This window comes from Callithrix jacchus, chromosome 1, assembly GCF_049354715.1.
Source record: "Callithrix jacchus isolate 240 chromosome 1, calJac240_pri, whole genome shotgun sequence".
NCBI classification, from domain to species: Eukaryota; Metazoa; Chordata; class Mammalia; order Primates; family Cebidae; genus Callithrix; species Callithrix jacchus.
Genome location: NC_133502.1, coordinates 37,494,552 through 37,504,947, shown reverse-complemented (window position 1 = coordinate 37,504,947; position 10,396 = coordinate 37,494,552). Strand labels below are relative to the sequence as shown.

General features: G+C 37.1%; 1 pseudogene across 1 annotated transcript; it reads left to right on the top strand.

Annotated features, from left to right (window-relative positions):
• The first annotated feature begins 5,466 nt into the window (after window positions 1–5,466).
• LOC144578131 (interferon-induced transmembrane protein 3 pseudogene) lies at window positions 5,467–9,455 on the top strand (annotated as a pseudogene). The gene has a single exon (XR_013523321.1). The product of XR_013523321.1 is annotated as an interferon-induced transmembrane protein 3 pseudogene (transcript).
• Window positions 9,456–10,396: the final 941 nt, after the last annotated feature.

Sequence of the window (10,396 nt, the reverse complement as noted above, 5' to 3'; positions counted from 1 at the left end):
ACTTTTTGGATCCTTAGATAAGTTTATTATTACACTTTTGCAGACTTGAGTCCTGCCTTACTCTGACATTAGTGACTGCCCTAGGCACTAGCATTTCACTGCACACAGTAGCAATTATTTATGATGTGGAGACTTGTAGCCTGGGGCTGGTTAACCAGAACTGTTTTGAACAAAAACAAAAGGAACCCTTTTCTTGGTTGCTCCAGGATTCTTTGATCCACAGAACTCTGTTGTCTGTAGGAGATGTGCAGGAGGAGTACACACAGAAGAAAGGCCTTTGCAGGCCAGTCAACTTGCTTGTTTTGTGTGAGTTTAACTTTCATACTAAATCTCATCCACTTCAGCAATTTCTTTATGGTTAATTAAAACTCCCTGTAATTGTTGTGGTATGGTAGAGGTAGAATGGAGATGACTTAGAAGTGAATAAGATGATTTCCAGGCATTGGCAGGTGAAATGTGTACCATTCTGCAAGGTGAAATTATATTGTAAGTCTTTGGTATATTGAGCGAAATGAATATGAGTCACTCATAAACCCTCGTGCTACAGCCCCCAGCCCCTTTTTAAGACTCAGCCAATGCCTCAATTACTCCAGGAAACTCTTCTGATCTCATCATGCTCCAGGCTAGGCAGTCAAACTGTATGCTCCACAGCACCTTGTTATTGTGTTGATTACATTAGAATTACAATAGATGCTTGTGTTTAATAATAGTTTGAAAAATAGGACCAGAACTTTGTCTTACAAGTCTTTGAACTACCAGTGACAGTTTCCAACATCCTAAACATTTTCAATAAGTCTTCGAGAAGACCTGAACTGAGTTTCATTTATTTATTTAATTAATATTTAGTGAACACCTATTACATGGAGATATAAGGAAGAGGAAACTCAGACATTTTCAGCTTTTCATTTTTGCTACTAAAAACCATCAGTTTGATTACATTCGATTAAAGAGTCATTTCCGGATTTGACATCTGAAGCCACTCAGACTTGTATATAGAACTAGTTTGTTTCTGTCAATTAAGCACAAGCCTTGTATAATCATCCTATTTATGGACAGCTGAGAAAGAAGATACTCAGTAAAATAACATTCTTGATAAATCTTCAAAGGACAATCATCAATTTATCAGTTATCACTGACACCTGTGTATACATTTAAACATAGAAACAATGTAGTTCATATTCAAATAAACTTAGACACCAGTAGAAGCAAGTGCCCTAGTATAAAGTTCAGTTATTATCAGTTTCTTTCTTCTCATCACCAAATCTAAGAAGAAAATTTACCATGACTTTTTCTGATGATCACATTTTTCAGGGCAAATATGCAACTTCGACGTAAATTTGATTGGGTGTATTAATCTTCTGTTTAAAATTTTATACTTAAATTACTGTCAGAATAAATTTAAAACTTTAAAAATTTTTGCATGAAATAAAAGCCCTCACACTCCTTTGCATACTATTAAAGCCTCTTTAGTAGCTACTCATAAGCCCCCAACTGACTAGCAGCTAATTTTCCTACACTTTTTCATAAAATGTGGATGCTTCTGTTGTTGGAGAACCCACCTTACCTTTCTTGTCAGTATAGGAGCTTTCTGTGCCTGCCTTTAACCTTAACCTGGAGCTGAATACACAAAATGTGTGTGTATGTGCTACCACCACATTATACATACTTCCTAGTTTACACTCATCACACTGCATGTATTCTTTGCTTATCTGCTTGATTTTGAGATCTAAGAAGGTGGGGACTATATCTCACCTATTTTTTAAATCTTATTGGTTGATATGGTTTGGCTGTGTCCCCACCCAAATCTCATCTTGAATTGTAGCTCCCATAGTTCCCACATGTTGTAGATTGGACTTGGTGGGAGGTAACTGAACCAAGGGGCAGTTCTCTCCTGTGCTGTTCTTGTGATAGTAAATAAGTCTCATGAGATCTGATAGTTTTATAAAGGGGAGTTCCCCTGCAGAAACTCTCTCTTGCCTCACACCTTGTAAGATGTCCCTTGCTCTTCCATCATGACTGTGAGGCCTTCCCAGCCATGTGGAACTGTGAGTCCATTAAACCTCTTTCCTTTGTAAATTACCCAGTCTCAGATATGTCTTTATCAGCAGTGTGAGAACTATTACACTGGCTATTGACTAATACTGTGCAGTTTTGCTTGGGTTGCTCTACTTTGTTTAGAAAGACAATATTAATTGGACTTCTGACTTTGATTTTATTGTGGTAAGGTATTAGATATATAATACAGTATTATTATCTATAGACACAATGTTGTACAGCAGATATCTGGGACTTATGAATCTTATATAAGTGAAATTTTATCCTTATTGATTAACTATTTCCCATTTTCCCATTGCTCCAGCTTCTGTCAACTACCCTTCTATTCTTTGCTTATATGTGTTTGACTATTTTAGATTCCTCATCTAAGTGAAAGTATGCAGTATTTGTCCCTCTGTGCCTGTCTTATTTCACTAAGCATAATGTCCTCAAGGTTTAACTATGTTGTCACATATTGCAGGAGTTCCTTCTTTTGAAAAGGCAAATAATAATTCATTGTATGTTTACACTGTATTTTAAAATCCATTCATGCACTGGTGGACATTTAGGTTGTTTTCACATTTCAGGTATTGTAAATAGTGCTGCAACAAACATAGGAATGTAAACGTTACTTTAAAATCTTGATTTTAATTCTTTTGGACATGTATAGAAGTGGGATTGCTGGATTATATAGTAGTTCCATTTGGCATTTTTTGAGGAACTGCCATACTGTTTTTCATAGGAGCTGCATTAGTTTTCATTCTCACCACAAGAGTTCCAATTTCTGTCCATTCTCACTGTTTCATTTTTTTGAGGATAGTCATCCTGACAGGTGTGAGGTGATATCTCACTGAGGTTATGATTTGTGTTTCTCTGATGATTAGTCACATTGAGCATCTTTTTATATGCATTTTGACCATTTGTGTGTCCTATTTGAAGAAATATCTAAGTCCTTAGCCCATTTTTTTATATTAGGTTATTAGTTTTTTTTTGCTATTGACTTGTAGGAGTTCCTTATATATTTTGAAAGTTACCCTTTATCAGATGCAAATACTAGAAGTGACTTACTTTTTTTCATCTTATTTTATCATGAAATACATGCTATTTGAGATTTAGCTAAATCAGAAATAAAGAGATAAGGTGCCTGCTTCATGCCCACATCATATTTACAGCCCTAACTACTTCTCCCTGACACATGCCCCTGACCTTTAGGGAAAGAGGTCTTTGGCAATAGTACTTCAAAGTTCACTCTAATAAGCTGGGAGCTAGGCAGAGCTGATTCAGAATTTATTCTATTACTACACTTCATGATATGGCTTTGCTCTGTGTCCCCAACCAAATCTGACCTACAATTGTAATCCCCACGTGTCAAGGGAGGGAAGTGACTGGATTATGGAGGTGGTTTCCCTCCCTCATGCTGTTCTTGTGATTGTAAGTGAATTCTCACAAGATCTCATGGTTTTATAAATGGTAGTTTTTCCTACACTCACTCTTCTCTCTCCTGCTGCATGTGAAGAAGGTCTTTATTTCCCCTTTGCCTTCTGCCATGATTCTAAGTTTCTTGAGACCTTTCCAGCCATGTGGAACTGTGACTTATTTAAACTTCGTTCTTTTATAAATTACCTAATGTCGGGGAGTATTTTTATAGCAGCATAAGAATGTACTAATACACTTTATTAGTTATTCTACCTCTCTAGCCTCCATTTGCTTGTCTGTAAAATAGAAATAATAACATCTTCTTCATGAAGTTTTTATTATTAGTATCAGAGAATCCAGCGATTAGAAAACACTTGGAATAGAGCTAGGTTCCTGTGCATGCTTACCAAAATTCCTTTATCTTTTCCTGCAAATCTTTGAATGTCCATCTTGATTAATTCTTATTGCATTTATGTTATAATGTTTGAACTACAGGCATTGGAATCAAGCTTCCTAAGTATTCATCTTCTCTGGAATATCAACCAGTAACCAAGTAACTTAGTAAAGTATGATTTTTTGTTTATCTGTAAATTAGAAGTAGTATCACCCCAAGGAGTTGTGAAGACTAAATGACATAATGTTTACTTCTTTAAGAAGTGGCCATTTTGCAATGGTTTTCACCCTTGGACTTGTATTTTCATACAAAGTTTAAAACATAGTGGTATGTTTCCATTTTTATGTGTTGTTTTTGTTTTATTGAGGACTATCGGAGAGATTAATTTCAGAAATGTTTCTGTTTAATGAAGATCTAAATTGCCATGAACACTTACTGTCTGCCCAGTGCCTCTATTCCTTTGCAGAACGGCTGTCTTGCTTTGTCAATTATGTGTTTCAAGTGTGTTTTTCAATCCCAGAAACCTGCCTTCTTGGCCACAATGATTTGTCCAGGGGTGGAAATAGCTAACCCAAAGTAGTTCAGTGAATTGTTTTCCTTAGAATGTTAACTAAAGTCATAGGCAAAGTGTAGGCAAAGCTATGAGTTATTAGACCCCAGGACACCAGATGGCCATATTCCTTAGAATATAACACAAGTCAATCTGAACATGACTTTGGAATTAGAGTGGGGCCAGGATGTTCTGATACTTTTTGGTGTCTGATTCCAGCCACTCCTTTGACCAAGCTGTACTCTGCCCTTTGTCTGGCTACTTGACACCTCCATGAAATCCTCTTGGTACCATGTTCGATTTCAACTGGGCTTCTATCACTTGTGATGTGTTAAATAACACAGAAAAATTTGGTATGTTAATGATTGTTACACAAGACAAGGTAGAGCCTGCTATTTTATTCTTAGTATTATTATACTAACATTATAAACATTTTTTATGTTTTAAGTGCCCTTCTTATACATTACTTTTAATGACCATGTAATATTTTACCATATAGCTATATCAAAACTTTATTTAACCTTTCCCCTAGTAAGCAACACCTAGATAATTTTCTTAAGACAGAATCTTAAAATCAAGGGGTAGAAAGCTTTTGATATATATTGCCAAATGGTTTTTAAGAAAGGTTGTAGCCCCTGGAATTGCCTCTGTGTTGTCTGAAGACACCATTTCACTGCACTATTGCTAGCATTGAGTATTAATACTTTAAAATATTTTAATCATTTGTACTAGCAGAGGTCAAAATTTTCTCTCATATTTATCTTGTGTCCATTTTTCTATTGATTCCTAATATACTTCTTATTGATGCATATACTTTTTAAATAAAATTATTAACTTTTTCTGATATTTGCATTATTTTTTCCCTATGTTTTATGGTTTCCTTTAGCTTTTAGTTGCTTTTTTATACAACAAAGCTTTACATTTTAATGCTACCAAATATATTACTCTTCCTTTCCCAATTACTAGTAAGCTTAGAATATTATTCTGTGTTAAATATCAGATATTCACCTATATTTTACCTTACTTAAAATAAATATTGAAAAATTTCATCTGTCATCAATGAGGAATTCATTTTTATGGGGGCTGGCACGTCTGCCGGGGGGCTCTTGGCCAGCAAGAGGGTCCCAACCTGGAAAGCGGGGTGTGCGGAAGAGAAGAAGAAAGAAAAGACGGGGTCTGGAGGGTTGAGAAGTCAGATGCTTCACCAACAACTTTATTGAACTCAGGGTCTGGTTATATACATTACAAGTAGAAGTGTTTACATCATAGGATCAGTGTTTCGTGGGAACAGAAAGTTTTACAATACAATCACAAGTCACCATATTTTGGATAAATATGCTGGGAACAGGGAGATACATAATCAGATTAAAGCGGGGGGTGCAATTATCAATCACAAGAGTCCAGGTGCAATATCTAAGTTTAGAAGTTCAAAAGAAACTATTTATCTAGGGCAGGAATTTCACAAGAAAATCACAGGCTACATTATAAATCATTAAGTCACAAGCAGTATTGTAAATACCATATCAAGGGTCCAGGTGCAGGAAAGACATAAACAAAGCAATTTTTACTATCAGCTTGCTTTGAAGATTTAAGTCATAACTTTAAGAAGAAACTATAATGACTAGTGAAACAAAAGTGGACACCGTGAGAACAAAAGTGGACACCGTGAGAACCAAAAGTGGACACCGTGAGAACAAAAGTGGACACCGTGAGAACCAAAAGTGGACACTGTGAGAACCAAAAGTGGACACCGTGAGAACAAAAGTGGACACCGTGAGAACAAAAGTGGACACCGTGAGAACCAAAAGTGGACACCGTGCCTCCCATCACATCAGCACAACAGAGTAATAACTCATGTTATTTTTTGTATATCACAGAAGCCTTCTTGCAGTCCTTCTTCCCCATAGCTCAACTACCTCCAACAGGGGGCCCGTGTCTGGGATCAAGCTCAACCATATGGTGTGACCCACTACTTGGGAGTCTCACATGGGAGTGTTCCCACAATTTTCTCCAAAATAGTTAATTAGCCATTCTGAAAACTAATTATTGATTAATCTCTTCTCTCACCTATTGATACACAATAAGTTCTAAACCACATAATATATTAAATGTTTTATATAAGTAAAAATGGTTGTTCATAGATCTATACCAACCATCTATAAATGTATCCTTCTTTCCCATTCCATAAGGTTTTAATTGTTTTATTTGTATATACTTTGATAAGAAATGACAATACTGGTAGTGATTACATATTGAGTGCTTGCTTAGTATGCACCAGATATTGCACTAAATAATTTCCATTTATTATATATATTTTTAAGATTTCTTTTCTTTTTCTTCTTTTTTTCTTTCTTTCTTTTGACAGAGTTTCACTCTTGTTGTCCAGGTTGGAGTACAATGGTACGATCTTAGCTCACGACAAACTCTACCTCTTGGGTTTCAGTGATTCTCCTTCCTCAGCCTCCCCAAGAGCTGGGATTATAGGTGTGCGCCACCACACCCAGCTAATTTTGTATTTTTAGTAGAGATGGGGTTTCTCTATGTTGATCAGGCTGGTCTCGAACTCCCAACCTTAAGTGATCCACCCGCCTTGGCCTCCCAAAGTGCTGGGATTACAGGGTGAGACACCGTGCCCAGTCCTGTTTATTATCATTTTTAAACTTGTCAAAAACTTATGTCGAATCTTCCCTGGACACCATGGACCACACCATCCAAACCTTCTTCACTCTTGCCAGCACCAACCGTTCCCCGAACTATGAGATGCTGAAGGAGGAATATGAGGTGGCTGCGCTGGGGGTGCCCCACAACCATGCACCCCCGACATCCACCGTGATCCACATCGGAAGCAAGACCTCCGTGCCCGACCATGTCATCTGGTCCCTGTTCAACACCCTCTTCGTGAACTTCTGCTGCCTGGGTTTCATAGTGTTTGCCTACTCCGTGAAGTCTAGGGACAGAAAAATGGTTGGCGACCTGACCGGGGCCCAGGCCTACGCCTCCACCGCCAAGTGCCTGAACATCTGGGCCCTGATATTGGGTATCATCATGACCATTCTGCTGATCATCATCCCAATACTGATTCTGCAAGCCTATTAGTAGATACAGAGGAATCATCCTGGCCAGAGGCTCTGCTCATGACCTGTCTCCGACTTACTCCAGCTTCCATTTCTCACCCTGCCCCCAGCCAATCCTGTATCAGCCTTTTACCCTCACACACTTTTCCACAGTTGTGTTCAATAAAGTGCATGTGTTCCTGGTAAAAAACCAAAAAGACAAAAAAACATTTTATTTTGTATATACTCAGGTGGTGTTTGAGTGTTATGGGAATATAGAATGAAACGTTTGAAAAGCTTGTTCCAAAAACATAACGGTATTTGAGAGAAAAACTCACCTACTTTTTTGTTTATTTAGGGAAGGAAATTGAACTGTTTATTAATAATAAAATACAGGACAATACTTCTCTGTGTATCTGTAGAGAAGCATAAAAGAATAGAAGGCTTGTTTACTTATGGTGGGTCCAGAAGTTCATAAAAACAAGTCTAGAACTAAGAGAATAAATGTATGGCTCTATGCTATAGAGAAAGTAACATCCAATGTTTTCAAGGAACAATGGTGATCAATTACGTCATCTAAAGTCATCAGAAGTGAGGACTCTTCATGTTGTACATTAGTTCCCCTTATCTGCAGTTTCACTTTCTGTGGTTTTAGTTGCCCACTGTCAACTGCAGTCTGAAAATACTAGATGAAATTTTAAAAACAAACAATTCATAAGTTTTAAATTGTGTGCCATTCTGAATATTGACGTAATTGTTCTATTTTATTGTTATTGTTGTGAATCTCTTACAGTGCCTAATTTATAAAAGTGAACTTTATCATAGGTATGTAAGCAAGAAAAGCATAATATATTATATAGGCTTTGATACTATCCAAGGTCTCAGTTATCCACTGGGGTCTTGGAATGTATTCTCTGTGGATAAGGGGGACTTCCATGGTCTTTATTACCATCTAATTAGTGATTACTCATCTGCATCTGTCAAAAAGGATGAAAGACAAAGCAGATGTTTTCAGAAATACTAACGAAGATATGTGAAAAGAGAAAATTGCCAAGACATGAAAAATAGCAGGTCACATAGATAGCACTAAGTAGGGGTACTAGATTTGAAAAACTTGACCATTTACAATAACTGCAAATTTCTTAATCATTTTGCAAAAATCATCTCAAATAATCTTCCTCAAAACATTATGAATGATGTTCAGTTTTGATTTGCTATTTTAAAGAGAGCAGGATAACAGCTAGCAGGCAGGGGTGGGGTAGGGGTGTAAGGGTGATCAGCTGAGGCAGGCAGGACTTTAGATTTTCTGGGTCTGGACTTGCACATGGAAGCCTGACAACATCCTATTCTCCTGGTTCCCTGTTCTGTCCTGAGTCATCCCAGTCACCTGCTCCAGTCACCTGCCTTGGTCACCTGCTTTGACCTGAGTCATCCCTGGTCACCTCCTCTCACCCGTCCCATTACTGTCCTTCCTGCCAAACTACCCACCCCGCCAGTCTGGCTCATACCCCTGCTCTCTTTAAAATAACCAATCGAAATTAGCTTAGACTGTGAAGTCTATCCCTAGCCAATAGGCGAGCAACATAGCAGTAGGGGCTACCTGCATCAGGAATAAGAACCCCTTCTCCTCCCTTGTCCAGACGTGCACTCGTCATTGCTCCATCTGTGCAACATACCCTTCTATAGAAGTAAGTTTGCCTTGCTGAGAGAATTTATATTCCAGTGCTACTCCTTTTGTGGCACTGAAAATTTAAATATAATATTATTCAACAATATTAAGTTAAAATACAATGTGTTTGTGTGTATGTACACATATATTTCCTACACTAAATGACTTTTCACTTAATGATGCTATATAAATCCTGATTGTGTCATTGTGTCAGATAAGAGGTCTTGTATTAAACCTCCCCAAATCCCCATGGTTTGGAGGTTGGGGATATTCTTTCATCATTTCACGTCTTGTATAATATTAGATGCATAATATGCCTTCATATTCAAATAAGAAACAATAATAAGATATGGGATTCAGAGAGGGTAAACTGTGCTGTTTTACTCTGCTTCTACATTTGAATGTGAGGAAAAATGTGCTGCCGCACATAATCAAGTTTAGGCTTAGATGCAACTTTGTCCATCTCAAGGAGGAAGAGTTTTTGAGTACCATGATGAGCTATTGAAGTTTCTTTGTGAAGTCAGTGGTTTCTGGAAATGAAATAAAGAATAAAATAAGAAAATGAAGACATCTGACAGTATAAACAAATAATGAGAGATAAGGTTAGTTTTTAATTAGAAACAAGACTTCAAGAAAGTAAATGGGAAACCAAGTGAAAGAGTCAAGCTACGTCACAGTAAAAAATTACTCAAATAAAAGGAAAATTTGTCTAAGAACCCATTCTGTAGCACTGTCCTATTATGTGGAAAAATATTCATCTGTAGCCAAATTCCCAATTTCTGTAGCTTTGAGTTTTTGTTTTTGTTTTTTTCTTTCCTGGCAAAGGAAAAAGGCTTTTCAGTAGCTGTACACACTTGAGAGAAAGATCATTCTCTTAGATGATTTCTTTCTATTTAATTAGAAATCAAGTCATTTGTCTCTTTGTGATCTGATTAGACTACAGTCTTAACATGGTAAAGATTGGAAATAATTGTTATTTATATAAAAGAAGTACAAGAAAGAAAGAAAAAGAAAGCCAAATCTCTGAGGACAAAGAACTACCTTCTTTCCCTCAGTTAAACTTTCATTAACAACATGTGAAGAAGCAAAAACAAAGCCCTCAGTGTTCTCTTTAGAGGGTTCTTAAGAGCCTAGTCTGTCTGTAAGAAGCTTTCTTTTGCTAATGTAGGCTGAATCACTGACAAAGGCCAGTGTCAATGGTATGCTTCAAGAATCTAATCCCTGGAAGGGAAGCATTTCCTTGGATAGTTTTGCAACGCATTTGTCAAACATTTTAAACG